The sequence below is a fragment of the Camarhynchus parvulus genome, chromosome 1 (assembly GCF_901933205.1).
Source record: "Camarhynchus parvulus chromosome 1, STF_HiC, whole genome shotgun sequence".
Classification (NCBI taxonomy): Eukaryota; Metazoa; Chordata; class Aves; order Passeriformes; family Thraupidae; genus Camarhynchus; species Camarhynchus parvulus.
Window position 1 is genome coordinate 109,985,898 of NC_044571.1, and position 13,007 is coordinate 109,998,904.

The window sequence follows — 13,007 nt, forward strand, 5'->3', positions numbered from 1 at the left end:
GCAAGATCCCAAATCCCACACAAGTCGGGCGCTTGAAACAGACCTCCCCCTTCATCCCCGCTCCAGGCAGCAACCTTTCCACCCAATTTAGGATACACCAGGGCGCCCCCACTCCTGAGGATTCGTGTGGCCCCTCCCAACTCTGGAGCCGCGGAGGCGGCACAAGCGCAGGGTCCGCGGTCAGCATCGCACCGGGGATGCAGGTGGGCGCATCCCGGGAGCCGCGGGCGGAGCACGCCGGGCACCATCCCGCTGGGCACCATCCCGCTGGGCATCATCCCGCCGGGCATCATCCCGCCGGCTCGGCCCCGGCACCGCCCGCCCCGCGGCTCCCGCAAGTTGCGGGCAGCGCGGAGCCGCCGCGGCCGCAGCGCCGGGCAGGGAGCGCTCGGGGCGGTGCCGGAGCTTTCCCCGCCGGCCGCCGCTTCCCCGCCCCTCCCCGCCTTCTCTCGTTTCATTTTTGGCGGGGGCAGCGTCGGCTGCGGAGGGAAACGCTTCGCTCTCCGCGCTCCGGGACCGGCGCCTGCCGCGGTGCGGATGCGTATGGAGGAATCCTCGTGAAAACAGCGCCCGACGTTTCCCTCCCCGCCAAAAAAACCCCAAACCCAAACATACCACCCACTTGGATAATTAAAACGGTAAATCTAGCTAACTTTTCATTATCTTGCTTGCTGTGTGCTTATATATGTAGATATTTGTTATTTATCTGGCTTCGTTTCGTCATCCTTTGGTTTTTGTTAATTATCTGATCTTGTGCTGCCGGAGAACTTGAAATATCGGGGTTCAGAACAGAGGAGGACTCTGTTTCTGCTTTTTCCTAAAGTTGGGCTGAGGAATGAAAACGTTCCTAGTTCATACTAGCGTTGTGAGTATGTTTACTTGCTTTACCAACCTGAACATAGATGAGATTTCCTGTGGCAGCATCCTCTTGAGTTTGCTTTTCCCTCAGTTTTTGCCAATAACACAGCAAAGATGTGTGTGTGCTACACACATACAGTCCTGTAGGCTGTTAGATTTTGTATGCTGGCATTCACAGCTGAGATTCCGACTAGGCTTTAAATGTCTTTAGTTTATGATGTTAACTAGTGAACTGTCTTCTGTTTTCATCCTAAATTCAACTTGTGGATTCTGCCAAGAGATCATCTGAACCGAATCAAGTCGTGTTTCTTAGCCCTTTAATTCTTTAGTTGCCTTTTCAGACCTAGAAGCATGCTCTCGTTTGTACAGGTCACACAATTTGTACAGCTTCATAATCCAGAGGGCTTTTGTTTGAGAAGATATTCATTTTGTACAGCCCCTGTGTTGGTTGGATGTTTTATGAGACTGTGCAACCCCAGGCTTTCTGCGCATTATGAAAACCAACTTTAGGAAATTAAATGTCTTTGTTAGGTATTATAATTCCATAGATGCTTATGCTTGCTACTATAAGCTATTCCTCTTTTTGGACTATTACTCCAGCAGATATTTACCTGAGGAAAATTATGAGAGGTTAGTTTAAAATCAATGTATACATGGAGAAAAGACTGTCTAATCAAACAAGAGAAAATGAGAGCATCAGTTGCATAGTTGATAAAGATTACTGACCTGAACTTTGCTGTAAAATATGGGCTAAACTTCCAAGTCTGACTTGGGAAAAACTTAGCTCAGGGTAGACTCTGTTGCTCTTTATTGATTTTGTTTCTTTCCTTTCTGGGAAGTCAATCACATATTAATCTGCCTACCCATACATGCATGAGCATATTCACCTGCACAGGCAAACACCTGATACTGTCCAAGTGCAGGACTTGAGAGTTGAAGTTTTGAGCCACAGAGGACTACAAACAATGCAGGGGAAAGGAAAAAGGAAGGAGGGATTTACAATATTTGCTGTTGGGCACGTATTTTAGGGACCTTGCCTTGTAAATGAGTCTCAGTGGTCAAAGAAGAGAGGCAGGACCTCACATGCACTTGGCACAGCTTCTGCTCTGAGCTGCTGCCTGCTGTGATTACATCTGTGTTTAAATTAATCTTCTAAAAACTTGTGTTCATCCATCATTTATCTTGTTAGTGTTAAAAATGGGGTGAAACATGCATTTGCTGGTTTCTGCTAAATTCTAAGATCTGCTAAATTCTAAGATCTTTTGACCCAAGAGACTTTGCTTAGGGGCTGAAAAAATTATTTTTGTTTATGATCATACAAACTGCTGTGTGCTGACACTGCATGCTTCACTTCTTGCAGTGTTGCATGAAACAGCAATATGGAATTAGAAGACTTTTTTTTTTCTCAGATACAGGACTTCAAGGGGTTAATTGATTGGTCAGCAGCAGTGCTCAGAGCATTAGTAACTCCAAGGATTATTACTTTCTGAACACTAGGAAAGGTACAGGTTGTTTTAAGGTACTGTAAGTAAACTGCTCTTGGTACCTCAGCCTCTTCACAGTTACCATTCACACCTTCTCTCTTTGGTGGAATTTCTGCAAAGTTCAGATTTCCACCAAGCCTCTCATAAATAGCTGTGAGTTTCTTCTTTTTGATTGTGGAGACTGAAGCACCTGGAATGTTAAAGGAGAGAAAAAGGTAATCAGCTCCAAGCTATTGTGAAAAGTTAATACAATATCTTAAAATAGGATTTCTGACTTACTTAAAAGTCTGCTTTTTTAAGAGGAGATTAATCAAGCCTTTGTTTTGGAATTTTATTGTTATTATTATTATTACTCCCAGAAGTTTTGGACTCTGCAGCTGTCACTGCCCTCAGTGAAACCTGCAAATAAGCAAGTTTCCTTGTATGCTTCTTCCTCCTTCTTTCCCTGAGAGCTCCAAATTGCCTGTTTTTTCATCCAGGCAGCAAATGAAAGGGCTGACAGAATTCAGTCAGGCAGGAGGCACCCACTGCATGCAGAATCTGAGTCCTCAGGACTGAGATTCCTCTTGAGCTGGGGGTACAGGACATCTCTCATGTCATTTTGTGCTAATTCCACATCTGAGAGTGACATACCACTATTCTAGTGTTTGAGAGCATAAGTGATTAAAATTCAGATATTTTTAATTACTTACTGATGCACAGCTGTTGAAAGAGACAACTGTTATCTGAAAGAATAACACCTTTTTGCCCCAATTTTCTCTAAGGTATTTACTGGGAAAAAGCCTTATATGCTGCCAGTTTCAGTGTTTGGCCCTGCTATTAACCCCTCACCCAGAAACAGGGTAAAAAAGGCACAGCTTCAAAATGCATGAAAAACTGACTTTAAGCTTTAGCAGTTGAAATCAGTTTTTATACCTTTGTATTTTAAATGACTAATCTCTATCTGTGGGTGTCCATTTAACCTGTGATATAACTTTAGAAACTGCTGGAGGCAATTTGTACTATAGGATCTGAAGTGATTAACATTGGGTACACATATACATAAAGCATTTCAGTATTTGATGGGTTGCATCTCTTCATCTCTTGGCTTTGGATGCCTTTCTCTTTTTTATTTTTTTGATGTCACATTCTCATCTGCAGGGTAATTTATAAGCACAAGCAAAGGTTACAGGCTCCCTGATTCAAGCTTCAACGTTATGGCATTTTTATACAAATGCTCATTTTCTTTGTCATACCATTTAGCAAAAAGGATCAATGTGCTCCATTATCCTGCAAATATTGCGTGAAAAAAAGTGGTTCTATCAAAATTGTGTCCCCTGGTTGTATTTTTTTTTTGTAAACTAATTATATATGTCAGACATAAGGTTGCCGTCTGCTATTACATTCTGTTTCCAAATGTAATAAAGTTGGAGAAGTTTCAATGCATGAAAAAAACAAAATATTTTTCCATGGGCATTTGATGTCCATGGCTGGACATTTGCTCCTGGCAGAGGAACAAGTCCTTCTGCCTGTACAATTCACATTTTAATTAAAACCAGGGCACATTTTAGAAAATATTGGGAATGTATACTATATATATTGAATTTAAAGTGTTGTTTTCTTGATGATTCATGTTACAAATTAATGCTGGAGTAAGAGAATGGAATTGGAGGTCATTTCCTCCACATTCTCTTCAGGGCCTCGGTTCTGCACTAACTGGAGGAAGAAAAGCACATGGGATTACAGTGAAATATGCAGACCTAGACTTCCTAAGAATTGACTAAACACTTTTGAGTTTGCCTTGCCTGCAGTAGGAGTGTGTCACATGGTAATTTGGGAAGCTTGCTTGGAAATGGAAGAGTTATGAAACTGGGTTTGCCTCCTACAGGTGCACATCCCTGTGTGTGCATTTGCAGGTTTGCCATAGGGGAGAGGGCAAAAGCCCAAAACTAAAAGCAGGATGGCTAATTTTAAACAGCCTTGCTCTGCCATGAAGCATCAGCTGCTCAGCACTACAAAAAGTCCAACCTAAGGACTCCCACATCACTGCTCCTCTGCAGAATGGGAGGATTGGAAAAGCTCTATCAGTAAATGAGAAAAGTAGCCTTGTTGACTATGTTTAAGTATTGTTTCTTCTTGTCAAAATGCAAGATGAGCTTTGAAAATTTTGAGTGGCAAGCATCCCCAAATTTAAGACAAGGCTTATCAAAGTGAAAAAATGGGTGCCTACGTTTGGGTTGTTTTTTTTTTAATTTGTTCCTAGAGTCTTGTGCCTAATTCATTGGATTTTATAAGAAACCATTACTCCACTATGTTAAATGGCACTGTTACCTTTTCAGGCTTTGACTGAACTGAATTTGTGTTGATTGTGGAAAATAGAATGGTTTGATGGTGAAAACATCCAAAAAGAATCAGCCAGTCAGCTGGCTCATGCACAAACACAGCAGTTATGCCCCAAGTGCCTAGCTATTAAAAAGTCATTCTCTGCCACAGGGAATACTGGATTGCAGAGTGACAGTCCTGCTATTGAGCTGTTTGTGAGGTGCAAAGAGGGGCCAAGGTGATTTAGCTGCCTGCTTGCATAAATAAGTAGGTGTCTGTGCTTACATATGTACACAAACACACAGAACAGCTCCATGGAGGCCAATACAAAACCCATGTGAATGAACAAAAAGGTGTGGTGAAATGTGAAGCAACATTGGGATGTTGACCTGCTGGAGAAATAGGAAAGGAAAGCAGAAATGAAAACTAGGAATCACAGAAATGTCTGATCCAGTATGTAGATTTTTGACATGAGTGAGAAGGGTTGGAACTAGCTACCTCACCCAGAAATGTTTATGCAGTAATGAGAGGGGATTATAATTTGATGGAATTCTGCCAAAGGGTACTTTGTACCTATTGAAGTGTGGTTTCATTTGGCAGCTCCTCCTGACTTGAGGAGAACTTCCAAACTGCTGCTGTAAGTCACAGTCAAAAATATGACAATGTTAGAACACTTTGACCTTCAAAATAGAATTTGAGAGTATTAAATTACTGTACCTGTAACATAGTCGTGTCTGCAGTAACAATTATAGGCAAAACAACAAGAGTCAGCATCCCCTTTCCCCTTTATCACAGCAGTGGAAATAAAAGTTCATTTTAGTCAAGTTATATTCCTTTTCCTTTCTTCCTGGAGCTGTCTATAGTTCGTTCCTGCAGCAGCTGAGTGATCAGAGCAGGACAGTTGGCTTGGGTCTTCTCATGGATTGGAATGCCAAATGTTCCTGCTTATTGTTCCCTCCCTCTGACAGGGGACACGCTGTTCAGTGAATCACTCTTATGGCCAGCAGCAGAACATGACTTCAGCATCACCTTGCATCTTCTGTCCTCCCATTCCTGCTGTTTTGCTTGCCTCACCGCAATTAGGTGTCAGGCAGCCCATCCGTCCTCATCCTCCTCTGTTTGAGTTTCCTGGGTTTTGACTTGCAGGAGTGCTGCTGATTGCACTAACGTGGAAGCACTGCCCTGCCTGGAAAACTTCTGTGTGGGCAGCAGTAATCCTTTGGGTCGTTGTTTCTGCCTGAATCCAGACCCTGCTGTGCATGACACTTAATGGAGGGTGGCTGTAATACATCAAAAAAAGCATTTTCCAGTTTTAAGTGCAGATGATTTATTTGTAATATAACCACATTAGCTGGTCTCTAGATGGCCATAATTTGGGCCATAATTGGATCTTTCACTATATAAGAGTGAGCCTTCCTCTAGGAGGAAAGAAACACATTCTTTTGTTTTTTACCTAGCACTGTTGATTTGATAGCATTAAATCCATCCAGTTTATTTGTATTAAGCCTAAGATTACCTCTAAATTTAATAGGGAGGGTGGGGTGAAGTAGCTATCAATACTCATTTTCCTATCCTTAGCTTTGTGCTGGATTATGAAAGATCAGCCTGGCTTGGAGAAACCACTGCAGTAGGCAGTGGTGGAGCCCACGGAGTACAAGTTTGTCACCTCACTGCGATGACTGTGGCTCACTGAGTCACTGATGAGAAGGGGGTGCTCTGAAACCAGCAGAGACAACAGAAACGGGGAGGTCTGTGATCAAAATATCATCCTTGAAAGAGATTTTAGGCCATGGTTTACTGGTAACTTGACCACTAAAGGATGTAGGCTAACTAGGACCTCATCAGTATTACTTAAGAGATGCAGCCCAGTCAATTGTCAGAGTCTCTTCCTCTAATTTGTGTTATAATAAATCCTGGTAAATACAGCACAAGCTTTTAGCAGTGCCACAGACACAAAGCAATAAATGTGTGTTGGGTGAAAATACTATGAGTATGTACCATTGTCTGGAAAGCTTTAATCAAAAATAGCTCATTATAATAACTATTGTCAAGTTACAAACCTTACACCACTTGTGATTGTTCAGGAGACTCTCCTGGGTACCCTGAAGTGTGTTAATTAATAGTTTAATAAAAATTAGTGTTTAATTATTCATTAACAGTTGAGCTGAGGGAATAACCTCTGAAGTTGGTAAGCGTGCAGGTGATGAAAGGTTGGGGAGGAACAAATGGATGGAACAACTGAGTTAGAATTAAAGGCTGTCTTAAAAAATGCTGCTGAATAGAACCAGTGTCAGGGATGCTCTTGGGCAGGAACAATCAGGACTGCAAATTTAACAGGGGAAATGACAGGCTGGGCAGAGCTGGCACCCCAGCAATATCACAGAGCTGATTCATGTCCTGATGCTGTCACCGGTGAATCCTTTTAGAACAACTGCTACATGGCTATCCACATCCTGAGCCTGGACACTTGGGGAACAGAGAGAGCAGGGCTGCTCTGCAAGGGGGACATGGGCTGGGAGCCCAGGTGACCCCAGCACAGGCACTCCTCACATAGGGGACACAGCCAAGCACAGGCAGGCAGAGCCAGGTGCCCATAATGGGGCCAGGAACAACCCCAGTCAGTGAGGGAATGAGCCAGGGAAGCAGCCAGGAGCAAAAAATGACAGACAAGATTTAGTGACACAGAAAAAAATTCAAATGTACCAGAGAAAACAAGCAAATAATATAATTATCCTCTCAAGAAAAGAGGAAAGTCAAACTTTAGAAGTCTAATAGCACTTTGGTCTCTCTAAAAGATGCATTTAAGGCTGTTGATTTCTTTCCTAGGGAAATGACTTCCATTCTGTCCTAACACTTGTATCTACATAAACAATCTTCTGTATTGGGCTTGCCCAACATAATGGCATCATTACCATCTCTTCCACACAAAGAATTTTTACATTAGGGTCATAAATCAAGCTCCTTCTCACTCTGCCTTTTACTGAAGGCTTTTAATTTTTTTCTTCCATTCTAGTCTTACTCTTCTCAAAGACTGTACTGCAGGTCTCATTATGAAATTACCTGAAGACTGACAGTTGCCAGTGGCAAAAAGGGCCCCTGCTGTTTTGTAAAAGGCAAAATGTGTTTCTTTTCATCTAGACCAAAGCCTTGTGTGATTATGGGGTTTTGGCTTTTTTTTTTTAATTAATATTTTAGGATGTTTACATCTAGAATAAACAACCATTTACTATTAATAATAAGGATTTGTGTCTACACTGTCACTTCTCTGATTTGCTGTTATTCCCTATCTCCTGATCATCAAAGCTGTATCAGTTTGAGTTTGTTTGGACCCTGTTATGCAGAAAACCAATCAGTTCCTTTTCAAGACAAAAGCCAGATGTAGATTTGGAGGTTATTTGTTGAGGAGACCATTTCAAATAAGCACAATAGCCAGGACCATATCCAGATTGGGATCTTTCTGTGCTGCACAGGGTTTTCCAGCACACTTTCAGCAGTTCTACTCTCGAGGGCTCGCAAACCTTCGTGCCGTGGCCAAGGATGTACAATTTATCCCCCTTTTGATATTAGGCTATCAAACTACCAATGCACTGATTGAGCCCTCATGTCAATTTAAGTCTTTTGAACCATAAAATCTCTAAAGAACAGTGATGATGTTTTTCAGCCACATGGCCCTGTGTTACAGGCCATAGAGTGTGGGCACAGCTGTTTGCTCACACTGCTCTGGATGGAGTTAACAGGAATACTGTGGGCACCAGCCCCACTTCAGCTAGGGAGCAGGCAGCTCTCAGCAAGAGAGATCTTTTTCTGTTTGTTTCAGAGATTTGTGATTCAGGATTAGGTTTTTTGTTTGCATTTCAGATTTTGTCCATGGCCTAGAGACACCCTAAGAATTCTCCTTGAGAAAAGCAGATCAGACTCTCCTCAGCCCAGGGCGAGGCATTTTCTACTGGAGAGATGACAAAATGAAACAGCAAGACGAGGAGCCCAGGATGCATCCATTAGTTTTTAGCACAAAAGTCAGTGGTGCTTTGAACTCTCTGTAAAGACAAATCTGACCTACAAAATACCTGCATTTGGATGCAGCTGCCAAAGAAAGACAGGTAAAGAGGGCATTAAGTGTGAAGCCTGCTTGTGACTGTCTGTAGTGGCAGCCAGCCCCTGTAAGTGTTGGACCATCCAGATCCCCTTGTAACAACAAAGAATAGGAGCCTTACAAATGCTGTCACTTTCCAGAACACAATTTGCTCTTTGCTGAGGCAGTTACACAGTCTCTGGTGAACAACAGCCTTGGCTGTGTGTGTACAAGGTATTGGGACACAATGTGCTGTTCCCACTGGAATTCCAAATCCACTGTAGTCACCCAAAAGCCAGGAGTGTCATCTGCACTTAGATATGTGATCTTTAAACAGCAGCAACAGCTCTGGGTGTATATCTTTTTTTAAGATGACCTATGAAGCTGTCAGCTGTAGCTGCTTGACCTATAACAGATAATGCCATCAGGAGGAACAAGCACTAAAATGAAAAATGGCTTTTCTTGCTTTGTCTGACATTCATCTGACACTCCTAAGGGCTGGTGCTGGGCAGCACAACTGCACACAGAGTGCAAGTTCACTATGAAGGTGTGCCTTAATCACCTCTTTCTAGTGGGCTTATGTTTCTTCTCTCAATTCTCAGGTAACAAGTCAAGTCTGCTGCTCATTAGTCCTATCCTTGATCTTGTGCTGAAATTATTTACTGGCTCCCTTGGTAGTTTGTTAGACTAATGGCACTCATTTCTTGTTAGATACAGCTACATGTAAGAAATAAGCAAACCATGTTTTGTCATTTCAGTCATTTCAATCTACAAAATCTCCCAAATAGAACAAAGAAAAGGAGTGCTTAGATGCACTGAAACTTCATCTGAGTTTTAGTATTAACAAGCTAAATTCAAAAAAAGGTACCAGAAAAGTGTGAAAAGTATTATTTAGGAAAACCAGGCATTAGATTTACAGAGAGATTCTTTGGGGTTTTTTAGATATTGTCCTTCAGAAGCAGCTGCTGTCTCAGTGGCACACATCACTGGTTACATGAAAGATTTCTGTCGAAAGCGTGACATCTAATTTCAGAAAAGCAGTCATTAATTTCTAACTCAAAAGTCTGCAAAGTTTGTCAATCACTAATGACAATTAACAAAAAATCTCAATGTAGCAATAATTTAATCTCTAAAAAAGAAGAGAGGATAAAAACACGTCTTGGGCATTTGCAGATTTATATGGTTAGACTAGAGAGTTTTTGTCAACACATTCTGCCTTCAGCTTCAAAATGTTTCTTGTCTTGTGTTCTGAAGAGCTAAAGAACCACTGTAACTGACAGAGGAAATAAGAATTTTAGTGGACCATATATCCACCAAAATAATGCCATTTAAAGAAGTAAATTTTTTTGTAGATACACTCAATTTTTGTTTTTGCCAGAACAAACCTTAACCAAACATTGTTGAGCACAGCTTTAGGGTTTTTTTTAACAATCCTGATAGAGCAGCAAAGGAAGATAGTTGCAACAGGATGGCAGTATTTCTGTTTCCCTAATAGTTCAGTAATTGGAAAGCACAGTCCAGACATAACTTCTTGCTCTTTGGGAGTTTTTCATCTTGCAACACTTTTAACCTCACCAAGGACCACTGTCACAGTCTCCTGCTCCTTGTGCTCATTACAGGCTGTTCTCAAACAGGCTTGAAGCCACAGAGCAGCAGCAAGAAGAACTCTCTAACCAGCTTTTATGGCAGTCCTGGAGACAGAGATGCTCTGGTTCAAAGCCCTTTTATCTCCATTTAAGAGGAGGGCCTGAAATGGTCTGAAGTTAGTGCTGTAAGGGGCAGAGGGATGAAAGCAGAGCTTTGGGTTGCAAGGTGTGCAGGCACCCACACTTTGAACTGCTTTGTCCATCCCCAGCACAGGCAGAGCTGACCTCTACTGGAATCAAAGAGTATAGAAAGGAAATCAAGGGGTTTGATTTACATCCACATGAAGAGAGGAACACATTTTGGCAAACTCTTCATTCCTTTTCCAAACACTTTTGCAGAAAATCCCATTAAATTCTTCTTTGTCAAGGGCTGTTTGTGAAGGCTGGTGGGTGCAACTCATGATAAATGGGAAACCAGCACCCCAGAAGCACGGGGTCTGTGTTGCATCCACTTGCAAGAATGTGCTGGGTGTGCTTGACTGGACATACCCTGAGGGAAGGACAGAGAAAGAGGAGGATGTGTCCTGATTCTCTTTGGAAAATGCTTTCCGCTGCAGACCCTCAGAGATGCTTCTTTAAAGCGTCATGTGGTCTCCACTACTGCAGTATCACCTGGGTTTTACTGAATGTCCATCCCACTGCAGTCTGGGAGGTTGGAAGTGTGACAGTTCCTTCCATTTTACTGATTCAGAGGGAGAGGCAGACCCCTGCCTAAGGATGATATAGGGGGTCAGGGAGTTTGCCTCTCATCTCCCCAGACAGCACAGCAGTGATGCTGACTGACTTCTTGGGTGTGTGGTGAGGATAAACTGGTGACCCTCTGCAGTTACCAGGGCCATTGCAACACAACCAATCAGCTCATAACAGTCAAAGCCTTTTTAGAAATTGCTCATCTCTGCTCCATCAGAAAAGTTACATGACAAAGCTCTTCATGAAATACTGGAAAAACAGGTTTGGCCTGAATTTATCTGGGAAGATATAGAATTGAAATGGACTTAAATGCAGAAAGATGACAAAGCAACCGTTTTTCTGACCTGAAGGCACCAGTCTGCCGAAATCTGACTTCCATGTATCAAAGAGGTATGTAACCAAGAAAGAAGGGAACAGTACATATATCTTCACTTCTCTCATAAATCTGGGAGGTACCTTGGTGGAAATGGCACAGAAATCTGGATTCAAATTCAATGCAACAGTAGAGAATCTTAAGTTGAAGTCTCAGACAGAGAGATGTGCTGAAAATACATATGGGATGAAGCACCATTTACACAGGAAAGAGCACTGGAAACTGCAGGAGCTGCTTGAATTCATCAGAACTTACTTCACATAGAAGTGTAATTCTGACTTTTTTATTGCCAATTCTTTTCATAAAAGCTGCACTTTCTTTAGTTGTGACCAACTAGTTTCTTCTCTTAACTGTTACTGAGGGAACTACTAATTTAGTGATGCCTTTTCTGCATCTTAATGTGTAGTACACCTGTGACTAAATGATTTTTATTTTCTCATTTTTTATTGAGACAATATTGTGCAGACTTCTTTGGCAGGAACCTGACATAAAGCTCTGTCTGTGCAGCCCAAACACATTTACTTTCTGGAAACTCATCCATTTAATCTAGAGAAGCATAGATCATTTGAAGAATGATAAAATTACATGGTCAGCCTGAAAATTAAGCCATTTATATGAAGAGGTTTGCTCTTATGCAGCTGTAGATATGAGTCACTGACCTAAAAAGCTAAGGCATTGCAGAGATATTAAGAAAATAAAGAATTTAATAAGTTGGTGAAGTAATAAAAGGAGGCAGGAAATAAAAGACTTGTTTGTTCCGACTGAAACAAAAATCTTCTTTTTGTGGTAATGAGAACAAATCATACCCCTCATGTTTCCTGTTACAAATCTTCTGGCCCAACACCTGTCAAATGGAATTGCTGGATGTTCTGCCCTTTAAAGAGCTGTAATCAATGATCAAGGATCAAGAAGTATTGCTCTTGCTTTCAGTAAAGAAGACTTTGTCACTCCTTTCTTCAGACTCTTCCTGCCTGCAATTGCTGCCAGCTCAGAAAGAACTGAATTGCAACAAGGAGATATCCAGGAGGGGTAGAAAGAGCCTTGTGGGCAGAACTGTTCTCCTTCTCAGACACAGCCACCTCCCAGCCAGGGAAGAGAAGGCAGTTTTGGTTGAGGGTAGAGAGGGGAAAAGAAAGGGTAAACAAGACCTTTCTTTCTTTGCATCCTCATCTACCTCTAAAACCTATCCTGAAAGTGAGAATCACTTTTTCTTCTGACTCTGTGGTGGAGGGAGCTACAGGAATCTGTTCTCACCTCTCATTTGGTGCCTTTGAGGAAGAACTGTGTCACTCGGAGCTCTCAGGCAAGAGCCTCATCTCCAGCATCTACAGGGGAGCAGCTCATACATTGCAATAAACTGGCTTGGAGTCAATTCAATTTAGATCAAAGTGATGATAATGCCTTAAAGGAGCTAAAGAGGAGATTGGAAAGATGTTTCAGTCTTATGGAAGTTTATCCAGCTAGCTACTCTTATCCCTTAGGTTTGTTTGCAAATTTAGGTTTCAGACTTCCAAGTGCCCCTTGCTCAAGTCACAATGTTTTTTGGTGTGCAAGTGCTTGTCTGTTTTTTACCCCCTTTTAGC

General features: G+C 42.1%; 1 protein-coding gene across 1 annotated transcript in view; it reads left to right on the forward strand.

Annotated features, from left to right (window-relative positions):
- Nucleotides 1–480: 480 nt before the first annotated feature.
- The window catches only part of HTR1F (5-hydroxytryptamine receptor 1F), a 101,823-nt gene continuing 89,296 nt past the window's right edge, over nucleotides 481–13,007 (forward strand). Inside the window, exon 1 of the mRNA XM_030952562.1 lies at nucleotides 481–638. The gene's annotated coding sequence lies outside the window, so the exon portion shown is untranslated. The remainder of the gene's footprint in view (nucleotides 639–13,007) is intronic.